The sequence below is a fragment of the Diceros bicornis genome, chromosome 9 (assembly GCF_020826845.1).
Source record: "Diceros bicornis minor isolate mBicDic1 chromosome 9, mDicBic1.mat.cur, whole genome shotgun sequence".
Classification (NCBI taxonomy): Eukaryota; Metazoa; Chordata; class Mammalia; order Perissodactyla; family Rhinocerotidae; genus Diceros; species Diceros bicornis.
The window spans coordinates 58,924,634-58,947,594 of NC_080748.1; positions in this window are offsets into that span (position 1 = coordinate 58,924,634).

Sequence of the window (22,961 nt, forward strand, 5' to 3'; positions counted from 1 at the left end):
AGTAATCATTGAATGATGAATGATTACATAAATGAAAAATGACTGGGCTGAAGATGCATAATAGTAATGTTGGAGCTTGGTGCTGCAATTAGTACTTGTATCTCCTGATCACCTTTCCAGAGCATGTTTGGTTATACCATTTAGTATCTAATGATAAAATTAAATAATTACAAGTTGACACATAGAAAAAGCAGTCAGACTCTGGATATAGTGTTAGCATATTGTGAAGGACCATCTGTTTTGTTTGTTGGTTTGTTTTTTGCTTTGTTTCCTTGTCTCCCTTAGTGAATGTTGCTCTCTTCTAACTGGTAGTCCCTTGTAGACAAGGATGGTTAGAGGCTTTTTCTAGGTGGAGAAGCCTCCCACCATCCATCTACCACTCTCTGGGGGACTTACCTACCCACAGCATTTGGCCATGGCTTTCTGCACACTTTTGTTTTCTGCAAATTTCTACAAATTACAGATGGAGTTTTTCTGGATTTTAGAACTTATGAGTGTAATAACACTATATTCCATGGGAATAAAATTTTAAAAATTTAGATAAGGGAAAGGAAAGGTTTACTTGATTTTATATTTTTAAAGATACCTTGGAGTGGGCAGGTTAAAAAATGTCTCCACATAGTCACATATAGTAAGAACTAGAGAGGCCTAAAGGAAGTGACACACAAGTAAGACTCTGTCTGCTACTGGAATGCTGAGGCTATTCTCTCAAAAATTTACTTTTTACAATTATTTTATTGACATTTAAGATAAACGAGGATAAATTGGGCTGTTCTTCCTGGGACAGGTTTTCCTGGGTTATGCAACCACTTGTCTCTACTCTTTCTTTAGTTATAGAGACTTAGAAGCAATACACGTAGCTTGTCTTTTTTGACTCTTCTCCCTTGAGCTTTGTTATGTGGGAATTCTAAAGTTGCTGCTGACAGTTAACGTAACATTTTTCTTTCTTGCACAAGGGAATAAACCCAAGCACAGCCTTTGGGGCAATAGTGGACGTTTTGTTCTCCCATTGAAAGCTTCTGGGATTGCTGGCTGATGAATCACCCCTGGTCAGATCCACAGACAAAAGCTCTTCTGATTGGCTGTCACTGGGTCAGTTTCCCACCGTGTCTTATCTCTGTCGCATCGTTGTAGGCTAACAATAGGAGTGAGTGTAGGGCCATGTTAGTTTAGGGAGAGATAGTGTGGTGTAGTCTGAGCCTTTGCTTGGTACTAGTGATGTCAGGTGAGACAAGAGATGGAAAAGCACTTTGCAAGGACCAAAGGGGGATATAGCAGACAAGAAAGAAAGCTACCTATCGATAGGACCAGGGTGACCTTGAGAAGCTCATATGCTGTAGACTGAGAAATTTTAGGAAAATTCCTTGTCAGGCTACTTTAAATGAAGTCGCTTTGCAAACACAGACTTTACATAGTGAGTATTTAAAAAAAATGTAGGTGTGGGTTACTGCATCTGAGAACTGAGTTATATTAAGGGAAAAGGTGCACCTGAGTTAAGAAATGACAGAGAAGGATAGTTAGCTAATGTATTTGCAATTTCCACATTTGCTAACAGAGAATGCAGGTCCCCAAAACAGCACATTAGAGAAAATATGCCCCAACCATCTCATTTAAGAGAGGAGGAAATTGAAATCCAAGAGGTTGAGGGACTCTCTCAATGCCACCTAGCAAGCTAATGGCAGACCCACAGTTAGAACTCAGATCTTCTGACCCCTAGTTTCCTTGTCACGAAAGGAGTACCAGCCTAGGTCCTCCTCTGGGATGTGGATTCAAGTCCAGGCTGTGTTATTTCCTGTGTGTCCTTGCAGCTTTCTAAGCCTACAGTATGGCAATAAATAATCCTACTCTGCTTGCCTCCCGGGTTGGCTATAAGAGCAATATTTGCCAAAATATTTTGCCAAAAGTTACAAAAGTGCAGGGTTATGTTGCATTTGTTTGCTTAATTCAAAGTATTACCATTTGATACTATCTGTTTGATAAACCCAACATTGTAAATAATAAAATAACGGAGATGACAATCTGTTTTGTCATTTTCTTTTACCCTTTGGAGTACGGCAATAGTGCTAGGCATACTCTATGTAGAGTGCAACTCAATAAATACTTCTTGATTTACTGAAGAGCAAGACTTGTGAAATTCCAATGTGCTTGTGACAACAGAGTTCACTTCAAAGAAGTCTTGCTTTCAGAGAATATGTGTAAATAGACCATAATCCAAAATTAATATTGCTCGTTAATGTTTTTCATCCTATAGATATTAGTGAGTTTCCTTTTAAAATGATCAAGGAAGTAAATAATTTCTTGTTTGCCAGGAAATGTTCTGCATTGCCGACTCACAAAATTTGCCCTGATTTCAGATCTAGACTCAGATTAGTGTAACTTGATCAGGATATCGCCACATTCATCATTGACATCCACTCTGGTTCTTTGTCAATTCACTACACGTTTATTGACAAACTACCATAGAGCAATTGTTGTCCTTTTGAAACCTGTACATAGATAGACAACATTCACTACACCACCCGTCACAGACTTAGCAAAAACATGCTTTAGAACTATAAATATTATGATACCAACATTTTTATTGAGTTGAAATTCACATAACATGAAATTAACTACTTTAAAGTGTACATTCAGTGGCATTTAGTACGTTCACAATGTTGTGCAACCACCACTTCTATCTAGTTCCAAAACATTTGCATCACCCCAAAGAAACTCCATACCCATTAAGCAGTCACTCCCCAATCCTCCCTCCCCACCCCCTGCCCCAGGCCCTGGCAACCACCGATCTCCTTTCTGTCTCCGTGGATTTACCTAGATGATCCAATTTTATTGGCTTATATTGTTCTGTCTGGATCATTTTTAGCTTCACACTGGTTCTGAGGAAGACGGTCAGTTTGTCTTTTCACTTCCACGCTACGAAAAGAGAAATAGAATTAAAGAAAAGTTAATTGACTTGCCCCTAGCCAGTCAGAGAAGCATTGGCCAGCCGTGCCAGAAATATAATTGACCGTGACAGATTACATGTGTACTCAGCAAGGAGAGAACTGCAGGTTAGCATTTGTCAGTTTGTTCATACTAGCCAATCTCAGAACTTTGCTGTCGTGTTCCTCAGCTTGAATAGGATGGGCAACCATGTTCATTCATTCATTTATTCATTCAACAAAGAATGAGTGCCTAGACCGTGTAAGTTCCTGGGCTACATATAATGAATGATTGCTATGTGCATTGCAAGTCAGAATTCCTAATGCAGATAGCTTTCTAAGCACTAGTTTCTTGCAAATCATGACATGCTAAGTAAATATTATGTTCTTAGAGAGAGATCCTTTAAATACACACACACGCACACATTTGTTTGTTAACATTTGAAAACCAAAGCTCTGTTAGCTGGACTATTGGTTTTCTTCTAAAATGGCTTTGCTAATGTCTAACATAATCTGGGTGTGCACGGTGAGCTCATTTCATGTCCTCTCTGGCCACAGGAGGGTGTTCCTCAATGACTGACTGAGTGGACCACTGGACTAGTTGTTCAGGGGCCGTTTGAAACCCTCTTGGCCAGGAGCTCTGTAAATGTGCATTTATATAACTTCACTGTAGTCTCGCATGGAAACAGGGCCCTTGATGCCTTGATGTCTAGCCAGTCCTCTTCTGTACATGTCATGCATGTGCAGGTGTCAGATGTGAGGTCAACAGAGTCCTAAGTTTTGAAATGAAGAAAATGAGAGGACCTAGGCAGGTCATTGGTGCTGCTGTAAAAAGTTATTTTTGGCATGAATTTGGGTTCAATTTAACCCATTCTTTGTTTAAAAGAAATCCAATTATACATGGAAGTAGGACCTGGGAACCCCCTGTCCCTTCCCAATATCACAGTCTGCCTGGGCCTTCATGATAAGAAGTTTCAGGTTATTCTATTGAAATGCAAGGGACCAAAGAGTGTTTGTTATCTGTTGCCTTTCAAAGGCCTCTAAGCAATGAAATACTATCTGAAAGAGTGAAAGAGACACAAGACCAGACTAGCAGGTGTTGATCCAAAAAGAGGTAAAAACAGTCACCAGCAAACTTACAGCCAGTGTGAATTTATTTTTGTGACTTCAGGTAGGAAATGCGTAACAAACAGAACGTTATTTACATTTCTAGTCTTATAGAATATACTTTAAAATCTTATAGTATGTGTGCTAAAAGACATAGTTAATGATTCATCACAATAGTGAATTCTTTCAGATAGCAGAGGAAAGATGACATAAAGGTTAATATCAAAATTAATAATTTGTAGTTTAGGTCGAGACATTTTCAGTTTTGAAGAACTTGGCTGCTCTGTGGTTCATAATGTGGTCTTTTATTATTGAACCCATTGCCTGTCCTTTGGATGAAAGTGTTCATGTTTCTTTGACCTACCGGGGAAAGGATTCTTGTTTGACCTTGTAAAGAAGTAAGGGAAATCATTCTTTTGGCTTTATTTGTTTGCTGTGTTTTCCCCTGAGCTCTGGTGATCATATTAGGATTCCACTTTGGAGGTGATTAGTCTTCCCCCAAATGGTCCCAGCTTTTGAAACGATTTACATTATGTAAAAAATAAAATTCTCTATTCTACCTCTCCTCTCCTCTCTGATGATCCAAATCCTTCTTCTCTTTCAAAATCAAGCTAAAAAATCTCAGTGTTCTTCAGGAAGCCTCCTCGATTTAACTCATGTACTATGCACTCATATACAATGCCACACAGAATTCATTTGCATGTGTTGACATCTTGTTGTTGGTAATTTCTTTTGAGAATATTGTTTGTTTCTCCAATTAAGTGGATGCCTGCTCAAGATGGAAAGAGTCCTTCCTCAAAGTAGGGGTCCAGGAGAGCCCTGCTCATGCAGGGAACACTCAGTGAACGTTGACTGGCTCAACTCAAGGCCAATATATTTTCTGTTTGCACATCTCTTCTTATATTTTATACATGTGCACCAAAGATTTTTCAGAGTAAAGCATGCTCTGTGTAGTCATTAAGGGAGAGAGAGAGAGAAGGAAGGAGGGAGAGAGAGAGAGAGAATAAAGACAAGAAGAAGAAGAAGAGGTGAAGGAGGAAGAGGAGGAGGAGGAGAGATTTTCTCTCTATACGTTAGCCCCAGCACTGCCTTTGGGTATACCAGACCACTTTTCATTTTGATATGACAATAATAACTGGTTACAGTTTTCATAGGTGATATACCAGGTCTACAGTGAGAGAGAGGGGAGGGTGGGTTTACGCAGAGGTCATTTCTTTGAAAGCATTACAGTCCAGATAAGGCCTGGAATCTTGTCTGCTTGTTAAAAAAATAAATGAGGAAAGTAGGAAGGAAGTCAATGGATCCCACTGCCTCATCACTGAGGGATTTAAAACACCTGTCTAACACCCCAGACCCCCAAACTTAGAGTCAGTTTTCTGAGTTTTATGGCCTTTTTCATATTCTATGATTCCTTTTGCTAAAGAGTCTTTGCAAATACCTGTCTGAATTGCTCTTCCCTTTCCTCTTTATTTAGTTCAACTCATTTTAGTTCGTTCATGCAATAAACGTTTATTGAGTTGAATTTTGTGCCAGGCAGAGTTTTAGGCCCTAAGGATAATGTGGCAAGAGAGACAGCGTAGTCTGCTCTTGTGGGGCTAAAATCCCAGCAGGAACAGACAAGAAATACATTATATATGACTGTTTGTCCACTTAACTACTATGTCTTCTTCAAACTCTAGCTCAAGCCTCACTTCTTCTGTGAAGTCTTCCTTGAAAATTGTTGCCAAAAGCTAGATGTCAAATTCCTCTATTAAAAGTTTTTCTATCATAATTTTACATATGTTTGTGTGATTATTTGATTAAAGCCTGTATCTTTTACTCAGGAAGGATAGAGATTATGTCCTCGTTCCCACTGCATCCCCGGCTGTTAGCACAGTCCTAGCAGATAATAAGCACTCAATAAATATTTTTTGAATGAATAAATATATGTGTAAATTAGACCATATAACAAAATGAGATAAAGACATGAAAATACTTTTATCTACGTGAAGGATCTTTGGACTTCCCAAATCCGGGGTTTTCTGGAGATGTCAAAGATCTTCTGATATTATCAGTGAGAAAGTCCCCCCTCACAAATACTAAGGAAAATTAAAAACAAAACAAAACAAGCAAATAAAACATTTTCAATGGAGACCTAACACTGTAATTCATATGCCTCAAATCTCTCTCAAACTCTAGCCAAGATGTTTTGTTTCCAGTTCTCTCTCTTCAAATTTGGTATTTTGGTGAAGAAAATGTATCTTTTTTTTTTGGCTGGACTTTTCTTTTTGATATCTGGCATAATGCCAGACAATTGTGTTTACTCTAGTAGTCACTTGATCCAATAGCTGGAACATTGAATAAAAAGAGACTTAAGAGTGTCGGTAAATGAACTTATAAAAACGTCAAATTTATTATATTGGACGCATAACTGACCTAAATTCCAAGCCTTGAGGATTAAAATTTTATGCTGTTTTGAGGTCATGAAACCTCAAGTTAAACATATAAGAGACATTTTCTTTTTTTCATAAGGAAATAAAAAAATTTTTTTCTCATCTTGATTACTGGTAAGTTTCTGTTTCTGTCATGGAACCGTTTCTACAATAGACACTTTAGTCTTTAATGAAAGATCCTGGAAGAAAACTTATTTCTCATTCATTTTGGCTGGCACTAAATAGTTTTTTTTCCCTGCAGTTAGAATTTACTTCATGAAGTGTATTAGTCAGCTTCCTATTTCCGAGGGGACTTGTGTTAAAATGGAAGCAAGCATGCTATATGCTCCAAACACTGGTTTGCAGGTACACACAGGTACTCAGCCTCACTCTGTGAGGTTGTTAAAGTCACTAGTTGAGAGAATTTTAATCTCCAAGATCGACCTGTTTCAGAAACAAAGCGGGAGGGGGTAGAGAAAGAAAAAGTACACACCTGCAACCTATTTCTTTTTGAAGCAAAGCCTTTGAGCAGATGGAAGATGAGATAGAGAAAGAAAACAAGCCAATTGCCAAAAGATGTTTGTTTACAATACAGGCAAATTCCTTTAGAAGTTGATAGGGAGCAGTCTTCATGGAAATGAAGAGAAATATTGCTGCAGGGTTTCACTGAACAAATTCCTACTACAAATGTACCTGGATTTAAAGATGATGGAGATGGGAAGGGGACAAAGAGCTTCTTGAATGTTCAAGTAATGCTTCTCTCCATAGCTTTTCAATACATTCTTCAGAGCCTAAGAATTCCTCGCCTTAGAAGATGCTAAATAAGTAATCAAAATAAAGGTTGCTGTTTTCCTGTCCTAAATGGAATTCCTAACTGGAATAAGAGAATTATGCAATGTTCAAGTGAAAAGTCCACAATACGTTTTAATTTTGGTACATTGCCTATTGTTTATAAGACTTCTGAAAAATAAGTTATCATTATTAAAAACAAACCAAAAAGACATTTTTAGTCCTGACTGTAGTAGCACAGGTAAAGTGTCTGCTATAGTACATTGTTCTATGGTGTATGAATATTAACTTTTAAAAATTAAATAGAATTTATCACTCTGCTCCCCTCCAAAAAAGCAAAACCAAAGTATCCCTCAACTTTATAATTTATTGCCTGCTTTAACCAACATCTAATCTTTAATTTTAACCACCACGACTTCTTATTTACATTTTTTTGCAGAAGACGGAAAATCTTTTCACAAGATATTTTTCTGAAATGTAAATTGTTTTGTGGACACAATTTAGTCCTGCAAATCCTCAGCTTTCCAAATTCCCTTTTAGGAAGTGCTTAGGAAGCTATTTTCTTGTTTTTCATTCTTTCTCCGACAATTGCAGCCAAGCATGATGTCATTTTTCCATTTTCCTTTTCCCACCTCCCACCCTTTCATCCCACTAAATTTCTTGTTAGGCTTTAATTGAACAGAGCGACACCTGTGTTTTTTCTGTGCCTTCAAACTCGTATTTCCAATCCATTTCTTCAGCTGCCTACAAGGGTTGTTTTCATTGACAGCAGGTAATTAGCAACTTCACACAGATAGAGGAAACGCAATCTAGAAGCTATAGAAGAATTTGCTGCCTATTGCTCATATTAAATTTAGATGCTGATAATCGAAACTTGACATTGTTTATTAGACATTGTAGCACAGGGTTATGGAAAGAGGAATAAACTCTAAGTTAGGAAACCTGATTTCTCTTCTTGGCCCTGACGTTAACCAGCTGGATAACAAAAAACTTGCCTAATCTACTGTAACTTTACTTTTCTTAACTCCAGCAACTGGAGTGGCTGGTATCTTTGGTCTCTTGTCATGTTGTTATTCTGTAAGAATCATATACAATTCATGTAAGAATATACCTTTTTGCAATATGGCTCATAACCTAGAGGCTACTGTAAAGTCATTATTACTACCTTTTTTCCTTTCTCATCGTGTTCCTCCTCTCATCTCTCACATCTCTCATCCTCGATTTCTATCTCACTCACAGGTTGTCTCTGCATTTGATACACAAGAGATCAGTTAACGCTGTTTGAACAATATTATGGCATCTGGTAGGATTTCCGTCAGCCTCTCCAGCTCACTCCCCTATTGCTATAATTCTCTTCATACCTATTCAGGAGGATTTTACCCAAGAGAGCATGCTCAGAGTCTGCATGTGCAGAATTGCCTGTAAAGGCTTACCTGGACTCCTCGCCATCAGCATTCATTAAGGCCATTAGAAGATGTGAAGACTGAAGCAAAGGAGCCAAAGCAGACCCAAGGATGGTTGCTTAGACGTGATTCAGTGTTTGAACTTGCATGCATTTTTAAATGTTTGTTGTGTCTCTTAAAAGTTGCGTGACCTTGCACCAGCTACTTAAACTCTCTGTTTCTATTTCCTCATCTAAACCATAGAGACGTTAATAGTACTCATCTTAATTGTTTAAATGAGATAATACATGTGAAATGTTTATAGAAGTGCCTGGAAAAGAACAAGCACTTGTCTAGTGTTAGCTTTATTACTGGGGAAGGCCAAGGTGGCAGGGGTCCATGGGCACATTTTCTGATGGTTTTCAACTCCTATTATTTCCAGAATTGCTAGATCTTTTCCCACTTTTTAATTATATTTTATGTCTCAGTTGCTCCTTGTTTCTTTTCCTCACTTCTTTGTTTATTTTACCTCCACGAAATGCATTTTATACTCTTCCTAAACAATCTTGATAAAAGGAGAGGCTCCTTCCCACGTTTGCATTATGATGGGCTTCTGAAAAGGGAATGAAGGCAATTAGCCCATCTTACTCCACTGAAATATATTAGCCATTTAAAGGCAATTACTAGTTCTGTGGTTCAGGAAAACAGGATATTGATTTTTTTTCTTTGATCCAATGGAGTAGTTGACATGTTTGTGTTTTATTTTTCCCTGGATGTGGGGACCGTCTTTCAGGAATAGCACCAGCCTTGTTTTATGTCTAGTGGAACATTACACACCCATTAGGAACTCAGGACATGTTCCTTAATAGTTTTTCTTGTTTTAAAATGAGGGATTCTAAAACATGCTCCAAATAAGGTTGATGATTTTCAAAAGCAGTAGCAAGAGGGATGGTGAAGGATGAGAAGCTGCTCAAAGCCCCTCCTCTGCTGAATTGTCTCTGCCTCCCATCATTGGGCTTCTGGAGCGTTGAGATGGGTTCCAGTTACTGCTACTGCTTTCAGTGAGCGCTGTTTGTAGTTTACTGTGGGGCCCACTGAATTTTAAAGAGAAAATTCAAGGAGGACTGGGACTTGTGTGTAGCAAATATAATTAAGGGGAAATAACTATCCCATATTTCGGAAGAGTCGTGTTTTTGCTCCTTAATATAGTCTAAGAGAGGTGTCGTGAGAGCCTTGAACCTCCTACTTCACTCTCTGTGCCTCAGTTTCTTCATCTGCTAAATGTTGATAACAGCACTATCACGTTTATGAAGATTAAATGTGTTTGCAAGCCAGTGATAATAATGCTGGGCATACAGTAAGTACTCATAAAATGTAGCTATTGCTATTATTCTCTTCCAAATGTTATTTTCTGCAGCTATGGTTGTGTGGGTGTAAGAGGTAATTGCTTATCCTTTTCTTGGAATCTTTCTGTGGAATTTTTGAGGTGAACCCATCATTTTTTTTGTTTTTTGTGAGGAAGATTAGCCCTGAGCTAACATCTGTTGCCAATCCTCCTCTTTCCGCTGAGGAAGATTGGCCCTGGGCTAACATCCATGCCCATCTTTCTCTACTGTATGTGTGGGACGCTGCCACAGCACGGCTTGATAAGCAGTGCGTAGGTCTGCGCCCGGGATCTGAACCCGTGAACCCTGTGCTGCTGAAGCAGAGCGTGTGAACTTAACTACTACGCCACGGCCCGGCCCCCATCTGTTGCTTTTTGAATGTTTGGCCTCTCGGTTACAAACACTCAGATGATGGCTCTCTCTTTCCCTCACCAATGAACTGGAACTGGAAGTCAGAAGCCAGCTTGGGCTAAGGTCTGCGCATGCTCTTATTTATCCTGTAAAGTGAGATTGACTTTATTTCAAATCCTGTTTGTTTATTTTCCAAGGGAGGAAACTTCTGGTCCCAGCTTCTTAGATGGGTTTGAATCTTGGTGTTCTTCATCACCAAAGAGATATTGATTTAGTTTCTCTGGAATAGACCTCAATGTGTGTTCTGAGTTTATTAAACTTCTTAATTTCAGGCTGAGTGGTAGTTATTTTATAGCAAGTGTATTGCGCAGGTAAGCTAGCTGCTGTTGCAACCCCAAAATCTCAGTGGCTCACAACACAGGTGCAGGATAGGGGCAGGGCTTCTGCTGCGGTGGAGTGCCTCTGCCAGCCGCTTGGGCCACAGTGTCCTGCACCGGACTTTCTGCATCTGATTAGCAGATGCATGAAGAAAACTGTGTGGGGGGGTACATGGCGGGCTCTCTGGGCCATATACTGCTCTGCCCACAGTCCCTGGTCCAGAACTCATCACAAGGCAACACCTAACTACAAGGAATGGAAGATGGAAGCCAGCTCTGTGCTCAGAAAGACAAAAAGACGTTGTGGTGAACAACTAGTTAGTTTCTGCCAAAGCAAGCTGGTTGGTTCCACCAGTTCTTTAAATTATGAAATATTTCTCATATGCTATATACACACATATGTGGAAGATACAAAGAATGATAACACGAGTACCCAGTTTAAGAAATAATGTATTACTAATGCAGTTGAAATTTCCTATATGTCTCTCCATCTCTGCATCTCTTTTTATATTGTTCAGGAACAAGCACTATTTTATTTTTGTGCTTCTTGGTTATCAATTCTCTTGGTTATTTTTGGTCTTTATAAAAATAGTATAGTATGGTATGTGTTCCTTGGTGGCTTACTTTTTTCATTCATCTTTATGATTCCGAAATTCATCCATGTTGATATGTGTAGCTGTAAATAATTCATTTTCACAGCTGTGTAGTATTCCATTTGTTGGATAAACCACAATAGATTCAGCCAGTATCATGGTCATGGGCTTTTGGGTTATTTTCAGTTTTTTCCTTTTTGCAAGCAATGCTGCTAGGAATATTACTGTATATATCTCTTCATACACATGTGTAAATTACTCCAAAATATGAATCTTCTTGCTACAACAGAACACCACTCTGTTAAAATTGTATACATTAGTATGGATCCTTCAGGGAAAACTTGAATAATTTAGATTTCCATTCACTCTGGCCAGCTTGGTGTGAGTTTGTTGCTATGGAGTGCTGGCTTCATGCAGTGTGGGCTAAGATATAGACTAGAACATTCCAACTCCAAAGATCCATTATCCTCTTTTGGTTTTTGAAGAAAATTTACAAAATAAATCTCTGAAGGAGTTGTACTTCTGTTGGCTGTCTTACTTTGTGCAACGTGGCTAGGTTATTTTTTGGGGTTTCATGTTACGTAATGGCATATCTCTTTTCTGAGGTAACGCGCTCTATGTTAGGTTTATTTCAGAGATAAAACGGAAGAGTCCTTCAAATTTCTTTCCCTGCCCACTGACTAATTAAGTGGAGTTCCAGCTTCCCAGCCTCATTCTTCTGACTTAAGGTTTAACTTCCCTTTAGAAAGCACACACAATTTTCCTGACAGTATGTAAGGGATAAGCAAACTAAGAATTTAAGAGAAGCAGACATGTTCTTAATTCTAGAACCAGAAGGAATTGTGTCCAGAGTTCTCAAAATGGGGAAAATTTGATGGGAAAAAGTAACGCCTTCAGTGGCATCGCCATAGTAAATGACATGGTAACTTTCACAGGCCTGCTCTCGATGGCACTGGCCACACAAGGAGATGGCATCACCCTGACATGATGTTGGGTCACAGCAATTCCTCAGTGGGATAAATCTATGAATTTCACACTAAAATAACCTTCCCATAGCCCAGAAGAAGGGCAATGATTTTTGTAGTAAGAATAAAAAATATTGAAAAATTAGGAAAACAATCTCCTAAGTAAGAGTCACAGAGGAAATAAACCTATTCTTGTACCTGATTAAAGTTTGGCACACGCTCATCCGTCAGACACTCGATCTTTCAATTCAACCTAACTTTCTAGTGGCTGTCTCACATGACTCAGAGGTTTGCATATACCTAGAACTTGCCTATGTGGGGAAATCCTTTCAAATCTCATAGGCCTAAAGTATTAGAGGAGAAAAATAACGACAACAAGCATCTGACATTTTAAACTGTGTGTGTTTTAAACTACATGTTTAAAAAAACTTCTGTGATTTTAAACCACATGATAGTGGAGGAATTTATTTTCCACATATAAACCGTGTTGTTGTAACAGCTTTTCTTTGAAAAGAAATAAGGCTGAGTGAATAGAGAACTTCTCGGTCCCTTTGTGATTGGCTTCCTTGCTATGAATAGTTCCTCAGTCCTTTGGCTATACAGAAGCTTGACATCCTAGCTGCCTAAAACACAAAGTCCCAGTGCCCAGCAGCGAACAGCTAAGGCTTGAGAGCATGAGTTCAAATCGCAGCTGTGTTGTCTTCAGCGTGGTTCCAAATCTCTCTGTACCTCAGTTTTTTAATTTAATAAAATATGACTGATCGTATTATTTACCTTGTAATGTTTTAGTAGGATTTAATAACTTAATATCGTTTAAAATGCTAATAGGCTCTTTGTATTATTATCCTCCTTAACAAATATTAGTGAGCCTTCTCTTAGTCAGACACTGTACTAAGTGCTCGTGATATAAAGTTACTGCTTTGGGAAAGGAGCAGCTCATAGTTTAGTGGGAGACAGAAACTTTCTGTAGAGTAAAAAATACATTCATGTTTTAGTAGGAGGCTGTCTTGTGTTTATATTTACTTACTTCATGTAATCTTCAATCCTACACAAATAGTTCTAAAACTTCAGTTTATACTTTCTTTACTACAAATATCTCTTCCATAAAAAAACGTAAAAAGAAAACACACATATCTTCATCATGAGTTTCCTTACCTCATACAAGTTCTCTCATGTCTGGCTGGGTTGTGAAAGAGGCAGGTGACAGAGTGAAAAACCAGACTGGAGTGGAGGCAGATATGGAGGGCACTGTTAGTCTCCTCCACAAGCTCTTGTGCCTATAAAAGAGGAAGCCCTCCAACTCGCCTGTTCTATTAGCGAGGTATTGAGGAAGAGGCTACTTCTGCTCATGTCTTCTCCCTGGTTGAGATGACCCATGTTTCCCATTTGGATGGGTTTACTATGTTCAAGGTCTCTGTCCAGGTGTGACCTGTAACCCATTCACGCTTTTGGGAGCTTCTGCTTGCAGACTGCTGGCATATTCTCCTGTCCTCTGAGCATCCCTGGGGAAGCTCCGTCCTGCAAAGAGGCTGGGCAGAGGGGATGTACCTACAGTTATTCAGCTGCTCTGTCTGTGACCAATTTAGTGGAGAAAGACTAGGAAGCCCTCTTGGGCCAGGCTCTGCTCTCTAATACAACTTGATGAGTTTTGTTGTCTAAACAAATCATATGTTTATTTCTCCATTAGAACAAAAGCTGGAAGAAAGAGACATATAACGAATTGGCCCCTCAAATCCCTAAGTCGTAGTCTCTATTCTGTCATTTATCAGCTCTGTTACCCTGGGTAAGTTATTTTACTCTCTAGACTGTCTGTTAGAATGACAATGTATTAGTTTCCTATTGCTGCTGTAACAAATTCCCACAAACTTAGTGGCTTAAAACAGCACAAATTTATTATCTTACAGTCTGGGCATCAGAAAGCTGACATACCTTACTGGGCTAAAATCAAGATATTGGCAGGACTGTGTTCCTTCTGGAGGCTCTAAGGGAGAATCTGTTTTCTTGTCTTTCTAGCTTCCAGAGGCTGCCTATATTCCTTGGCTCATGGCCCCTTCTCCCACCTTCAAAGTCAGCAGCATTGCGTCTTCAGATCTATCTCCTACTCTGATACTCTTGCCCTATAAGGACCCTTGTGATTAATAGGCTCTCCTGGATAATCTTCCCATCTCAAGATTCTTTTAATCCCATCTGCAAAGTCCCTTTTGCCATGTAAAGTCACATATGTACAAGTTCAGGGAATTAGGATGTGGACATTTTTTGGTTGGGGGGCATTATTCTGTCTACCACAGACATTTTGACTACATAATCTCTAAATTATTTTCTACTCTTACATGCTTATATTATAAATTAAGTTTGGAGATCTTACCCACTATGATCCACACTCTCATTTTCTCCTAAACATACAGCCTCCCTCATCTGCAAGTCCTATCACCCACTCATATCTTGGTTCTTATGTCACCTCATCTTCAGTCTTGCAGAAACCATTAATAACCACCCTCCCCTATATCAGTCCTCGATTCTCTGTTTAAACCCAGTATTAAAAAGAATCCTAACTGCTACTTCCTTCAAGTCTCTTCTCTTGTTTAAATTGTCAGTATTTAGCCTGATACGCTACTTGCAGTTCAAGTATTATTATTTGCTCATATTTTATCTTATCAATCCTACTTACTCACAAATGATGTGAAAAATGAATTGGCCCCATTTCTCGATGTTGTAAGGGTAGTTTAATCGAGTGAAATCTCAAGGATTACAAAAATTTATAAGTTTTATTTGGAATGATCTAGGTTTTAGGATCAGAAATCAGGAAGCATACACACTGCCATCTAAATATTTGTAAAACGTTATAGCAGATCTTCACTCTTCTGAAGACATCTGCAGAGTGCTTCAGGAATTTGCTAATTAACAGGAGCTCAGTTCTGCCTTATTAATCCTTATCACATTGTTTGTCTTACCATAAAATCATCGATTGGAATTTAATAAACATCATATGTTTCTTTTATTTGTCCTGACTCTGCTCATCAGGACAGAACCTCGTTTTTAAACAGCTGTATTTCTGATTTTGTCTTGGCTGACATAATGCTCTTTTCACTGTGAATGAAATAATGGATGGAAAGTGTCAGAAATGGTGATATTTTGTCAGGCCCTTATTTAGGTACTTATGAAGAAGAACATGATTGCTTCTTCATCCAAAAATTCTCTATTTCCCATTTAAGTGTCTATTTGCTTCAGCTAATAGTAAGATAATGAAGAGAGCCACCCCTCAAAAGAGTCTTTGAAAATGTAACAGCTGTGGTGATGACTAAATTTCTTCTAGTAACACCTGGAAAAGAAGGTATTTTCTCTTTACTGTGAGAATACAATTTTCAGATCTTTTCAATAGGGCTTGAATTTCACTACAATTCTTCAAAGAGCTGCTATTATTTGAGAGTACTTCTGGTAATTCCCATGAAAATGATAAACTGCAAAGGCCTGAAGGCTTGAAGCAGACTCTCACTAGCAGTTGGGGCGGTGGAGGGGGGTGGGGGGGTGGGAATATATCAGCTTTGATGTATTAATTACATGGTCCCTCCTGCTCCTTAGTCCTCTTCCTTAAAATTTGTGTGAAATCAAAGTAAAAATCATATGATAGGCATGCTTGCAGGAATATAGTATATGGAAATTAGGGAGGATCCTTCCAACTGTTTTTCCTCGATCAAGACGACCCCTAGGGTGTGCAAAGCCCCAAGCATATATTTATTTTTTGCAGAGCCTATGTCTATATAAAGACCATTTGTTAAAAATGCACTGCAACATTGAGCTTATGTATAGTGCCTTATTGATGAAGATTTAGAAAAATAAGTAGAGAAGACGTACTTATGTATTTGTTTATTGTCCAATCAGGACACCAGAAGATTCTTTGTAGTGTTCAGAGACCACCTCTTTCTGTTCAGACCCAGGTACCATCTTTTCATGTTCTTAATTGTTAAATGTAATACTTCCCACCACAAGAATATAGTAGCAGTGGTGTTATTACTCACAATGCCATGCTTCTTGGGATCCTGTTTGTATTAAAACAATGTTGATCTTTTTGCCTCTGAAATTCCCCAGTACCATTTATTCCATTTATTTGATGCTGGTTGCATCATTACTCATGACCTGTATCACACATCCTGATGCCCAGCCCATGTCCTCAAATATACTGGTTTCCAAAGATTCTCTCAAAGGTTGTTATTGGGCTTCACTGATGATGGCCACAAATGTAAGTCTTATTCATAGCACCCAGAAAATGTGAACAATAATTCATGTTTTGGTCATAGAGAGTTTATTGTGTGGAACTTTGCAGCATAAACATAGAACAAATACATCTCCCAACCGTGTCATCTCTTGAATTCTATAAGCCATACACTGCATTCCTAGATCGTGGCACCTTTTAAGGTTGACCGTTACCCTGTCTTCCACACATGGCCACCAGCAGGAAGGATAAACAAGGAGTATATACACAGAGTGAGAAAAGTGATGCCTGCAAGAAAAGTGTGTTCCTCATCCAGCATGGCTTAAGATCAACTCAGAGGGCACGTTGTCACCACATGGATGGAAAGGGCTCATTGGTATTGGGGAGTAATGAACGCCCCAGGAAGAGATAGGTGTGGCTACCCTGGAGGACTGCTTGCCACATGGTGCAGAGCTGTGAAGGGGGTGGGGTGACCATCCTGGCTGCCAGCATGGGCAGGGAGGGGTGCACCAGGTAAAGGAAGCCAACACCACCCACCATCCTCGGGGGCTGTAGACCCAGGACTATAGCACCAAGGTCAGCACATGCAGAGGGCCCATACATGCTGCTCAAGCCCGAAGGTTAGCCCAAAGACTGAACCTATCTTTTACCTGATGTGAATAAGAATCTATCCAAATCCGTGTGTCAACAGTACTATTCCGGTGACCCAATTACCATACCGGACAATGAGAATGATCCACTTACTTACCAAGTCACCCTCTTAGAACCCTGTCCCAGCCACAGAACCTCAGGACCACTGCATAGACACAAGTCCTGGGACTCCTAGGGCATTTGGTCATGCTTGGGGGAGGTAGATTAAGAGAGTAAAAGGGTTGGAGAGTACCTCAAAGGGGAGGAACAGAAACAGGGGTCCCTGTGGGTCCTGATCAAGGCTGGGGTGCCCAGCCCAGATGGTACTGAGGCCCCTGCTGGTTCCAGGCACAAAATGGGGACTTGAAGAAAGTTTTGAGGATGATACTCCAAAGAGCAGAGCCTTCTGAAATGCAGCAGGGGTCTCACTGCTTTGGGTCTAATGATCTCAAGTGATAATGGATATGTGTGTGGGAGTTGTTGGGGGAGGAGTAGACTGATTATATGTGTATGAACTCATGTATTTTACTACTAGCTGGCTGGTTGCATGCTCTTTCCCTGTCCCATCTTTCATCCATTCATCAAACAGTGACTGAGTGCCTTTGCTATGACCAACAGCGCCAAAGGTCAACAATACATATCAGAGCCCAGGAAAATGTTCTTATTGCTTTTACAATCACAAGAAAAAAATGAATTTTTAGGTCCAAGAAAATGTTTTAATATATAATATTAATCTAGTTCTCTTTATACCAACAGTGATAAAATATCATTTTTAATATTTTTTTTAATGAAGGAAGGAGCCCATAAAGGCTATAGCGCCCAGAGTCCAAGGAAGTCATGATGCAGCCCTGATGGCCAGAACTGTATGTACTAGGGGCTAGGGATGTAGCAGTGAGCAAGAGGTAGTCTTGTCTTTCATGGTACATGAGAGTGAAGGAAGATGGAAAAGAATATATGAAGTTACATTACAATATAATACATTCTTCCAACAGAGCTATGCCCAGAGAACTGTGTAAGGCTTGGTAGCAAGGTTAGGGGTATGTCTGTGCAAATCAGTGACAGGTGGGAGGTGATTATCTCATTTCACCATGCTGTGTAGCCAGTTCAACAGAGTTTTTACCTGTTATCCTTGTAACCAAGGCAGATGATGATCCAAGTGTATTATAGACAGCTATTAAAGTCAGCTACTGGTAGAGATTTGACTTTGATACTGGTTGCTTTGAAATATAAGCATCCCATCTGAAAGCATTTTTGAAATAATTGTGAAATGTGTAATAAATGTATGTATAATTTGCTACGTGGGTCTGTGTCCGTGATTACTTCCAGGTTCTCCAAACTATCCAAATCAATGGCAATCCTAACATGCCATATTCCAGTTGTGGAGACTGGAATAGACATCTCCAAGTGATGCCTGTTTAAATACCTCCCAGGGCCATGACCTCATTACCTCTCAGCTTAGTCCACAAAGGATAGCTTGTGTCTTAGTATGTTCTCTTTGTAACTTCTTACTACAAACAACAAAAACCAGTCTATACGTTTGTTTTAACACAGTAAGTAATGATGAAATGTATATGCCTCATTAATTTGGGTTGTATTTGATGATATTCAAGTTCCCTTAAAACTATAGAAGTCTAATTTATTTATATTTTATTTAATGGAAACAGGCATTTGGTTAAAGACACATCCTTTATTCAACAAGCAAAAATTTAGTGAACATCCACTATTGTCCCAGACACTGTACCAGGTACTGGAGATACCTAAATAAACCACACACAGTCCTTATCCTCAAAGAACTCATAATTTAGGAAAGAACTTGGACAAGAAAAACAGTGATTACAATACTGTCATGGTCACTCTCAATGGCAGACGGACCTTCCACACAAAGTCTGTTTGGATGTTGAGACTTATGATGCCACACACACACCAAGAAGATATGAAAAAGTTTACCGCTAACATAATTGAGGTCTCTGAGGCAAGCAGAGGTCTCTCAAGCAGATCTGAAATGGCTTGAGAGAACAAGGAAAGGAGACAGGCTCTAGGATTTTATTGTGGTTAGAGGGTGAGGCCAGAGTAGGCTGGAGTGAGAGTTCCCGCGCAGGGACAGGGGCTTGCATGGTTCAAATCTCCTGCCAGTGCCTGAGGAGGAGCACCGAACCTTTCCTATCAGCTTGTCAAGATATGGGGCACAAAGGACAGAGGATAGAGTGAAGCTTAAAAGCTATTCACAGTCAAACACCCCAAAAAATGGAGCCAGACTCCTCATTCCAGTTATGGTGTGATAAGAAGTGCTGTATACAGGAGATTTGTGAGGGGTGCTTACCTCAGATGAGCATTTAACCTAGTTTTGGAGGGTTCAGAAGAGTTCATGGAGAAAGCTGCTCTTGAGTGAATCAGGAAGAGTGAGAGGATGTTAATCATGAAGCTCAACTCAAGGCAGAAGAATATCATGCTTGAAGCACCAAGGGGTAAAAGTGTGTAGTCCCTTAAGCTGGAGTAAATTTATATGATACGGAATAAGTAGAGACACAGCAGTAGATGAGCCTAAAGGGTATGAAATTAGAGCTTCATTCTAAGGGTGAAGGAGAATCATTGTACAGTATTAATAAGATCTGCATTTTGGAAGGTGAATATTCTATTCTGAAAGCTTCCTGAGGTTTAATAAGAAGGAAAGAAGTAAAAGCCATTATCAGTGAGAGGTATATGACTTGATTAGTTAACCTTCTCTTGGTAATTTAAAGTCTTAGTTTAAAGAAGTTTAAAGCCGTTGCTCTCAACATAATCTTAGGGTGTTTCTAGTAGGGGGTGTGTCACGAAGGGAGGAGAAGGGCAGGGGGTTAAGAACCTCTTGGTCAGTCTTGTTTCAGGCCACAGAAATCACTGTACTCTCCCAAACCATTCTGATACATCTCCCCAGGGAAGGAATTCTCTGGAGTTTAAGAAAAAAAAAGAACTGTCTGGGTAACTTGGGTATATGTCATCTTCTGCCTAGTAGAGAATCACGGGGCTAACAAAACCGAAGCTCTAAGGGTGAATTTCAGGCTCAGGTCCAGTGGGGACAAGGTGTGGGGTTAGAGGATGGAAGGGGAGGGGTGAATAGTGTAGTGCTTTCCTGGAGCCTTAGAATCACAGAAAAGCAAGCTCCATCATGATTGTAAGAGGAATAGTAGACCCAGGTATAAATCTTTAGAAATGTTTATGGGTCAGCCCCGTGGCTTAGCGGTTAGGTGCCCGCGCTCCGCTGCTGGCAGTCCGGGTTCGGATCCCGGGCTCGCACCGACGCACCACTTCTCTGGCCATGCTGAGGCCGCGTCCCACATACAGCAACTGGAAGGATGTGCAGCTATGACATACAACTGTCTACTGGGGTTTTGGGGGGGAAAATAAATAAATAAATAAAATTAAAAAAAAAAAGAAATGTTTAATTTAGTGGAGGAGGACAGAAAAAAAGAATAAAAATGGTGCACAGACAAGGGCAGTAGAAAGAGAGAACTGAAATTGCCAAGAAGAGGGGGACCCTGATGTGTCCATCACACTAGGCTCCCTTCCTCTTATCTTTGACATGAGAACTAACTCAGCCCTCAGGACATTGGAGAATGGAAGACAAATACTAACCAGATATTTGTGATATGTAGTCACAGTTTCCTAAGCAGATTCCCTAGAAACTCTCAGCCAGTGGCCTTTGTCTTCTTGTCCCCATTTCAGGTAGCTCTCCTGGAAATCCTTGTGTAACACTGGAGTCAGCTGCCATCAAACTATGGGCTCTGTGCTGGAGGCAGAAGAAAAGAGTAATAAAAGTTGGAACTGGTCTGCTGAGCAAAGGATCCTTTTTTAAAGCAGGAGGCTAGGAGTTGGGGGAGGGGGAATTTGATTAAAGGAGGAAAACTTTCTGTGACCAAGGCAACCGGAAGGCCCCCCAAAGCCTGTGGGAGCTTGAGAGGAGAGGGCTGAAGAAGTCCTGTAGATTTGTTACATCAAGATGTTAATGTTTTTAATCAAGGTTCCTAGGTGACCTTAGGCAATTAACTCATGGTCCAGTTGTCCTATTATGTATCTTTAGCTGATTCTTCTCTTTGTACATTCTCTTCTCTTTTCCTAACACTACTAAATTTGAGAAGTGGTTATGAGCTGCTACATTCACTGTTAATTTAATCCTAGTGCTTAATTCATTTCTTTCTCTTTTGTAGCCAATTGAAAAAAGGAGGAAGTTATTTCAATCAAGGTTTTATCCTTTTGAGAGAAAAGGGAATAATTTAAATACATGGAGCATGGTATTTCTAAAACCAGGGCAAGTAGCCTAATAAAATAATTCTGACCATACGAATAAATCCACATTTTATGTTCATTGCCAAGTGCACTCAACTGGAGCTGAAATAGCTTTATAGATCAATGTTCATTCAAGTGATTAGAGGGAAGTGGTTATAAAAGTACTGTTTTAGCAAATTAAAATTTCAAGGGCATAATTACAAATATATGCCTTAATAATAGTAGACATTTTTAAGATCGCATGAATTTAAGAACAAGGCAAATTGAAAGTTTGTAGTTAGCCCTGCAGGTCAATATCAAACAAGCTTTGAACTGAAAATCAAAGTAGAGAGAAAAATAGTTAGGGAAGTATTTAATAACATGGCATTTAAACAGAAGAACATATATTTTGTAACTCAACTTGCTGTTTAATATTATTCTTAAAATATTTCCTATTGTACTATCCCACTCCCATCCACTACTATTTAAATTTTTACTCACCAATTAGTTTGTAGGAGATTGGTTCATTAGGAGACATGTGGTTAATTGCATATTATCTATGATTCATCAAGGTGAGTGTGTTTCATTAATGAAATAGGATACTCTGAATAAGGCCAGCACGAAAGGTACTCAAAACTTGCAGAAAATAATAAATATTTATTGGATAGGACTGTCAAGAGCACAGACTTCTCCCACTGGGCTAGATTTACAGTGTCAGGAACTTTAGCTAAATTTCTAAGAGTTAAGTTTTCCAGAGGAAGTGATAGTGAGGCACAGTGGCAATGCTTAGAAAGAAGAAATCTGTGGCCATCTACTGCTGTTGTCTCCAGCATTTCTAGTGAACACGATGGCTGACCTACCGTCTTCCAGGTAAATTCCTGAAGATGGTTCACTTTACAGCTCTTTGATCTCAACAACGAGCAAAATGGGAAGGAGAGATGAAGAATGGTTTTTTTGGTGAGAAGTGTTTTGTTTTTCATGACCTTGCTCAATGTGTTTTGAATACTTTTTCTAGGAAGGGTGATGGATTTGCACATGTGTATCCACACTCCACCTGTTTTCCCTATTGCTAACAGGGATTTATGAGTTAGCTTTTCTAAGTGTTGGGAAGGCATCTGTGGACACATCTTAGACTGGAGCTCCTGGAGCAATCCAGACCTCTTTAGGGATCCTTAGCCTTATTAACACCTGACTGTAATCTATCCCTCTATATGTTCTCTTCCTTGATGCAAAAAACTAGTGAAAGACATTCATTCTTCTAATGAGGAATGTAATATTTGCCAGCAAATCATGAAAATGAGGTGGTTTGATAGTTAATGAGATGACAGTCTTAATGGCTCTGTCTTTTCAATCTTCCCCAAAAGCAGAAAGACAAGGGAGGTATCAATCAACATTTTGTTATGCTCATGTATTTTGTGGGTCAGGAAATTAGACAGGACACGGCAGAGATAGCTTATTTCTGCTTCACCACGTCTGAGACCTCACTAAGGAAAGATTTGAATAACTGAGCGTGAGTCAAACCACTAGAGGCTACAATCATCTGGAGGCTTCTTCACTCATATATCTGGCACCTGGGCTGAAACGACTTACAGACTTGG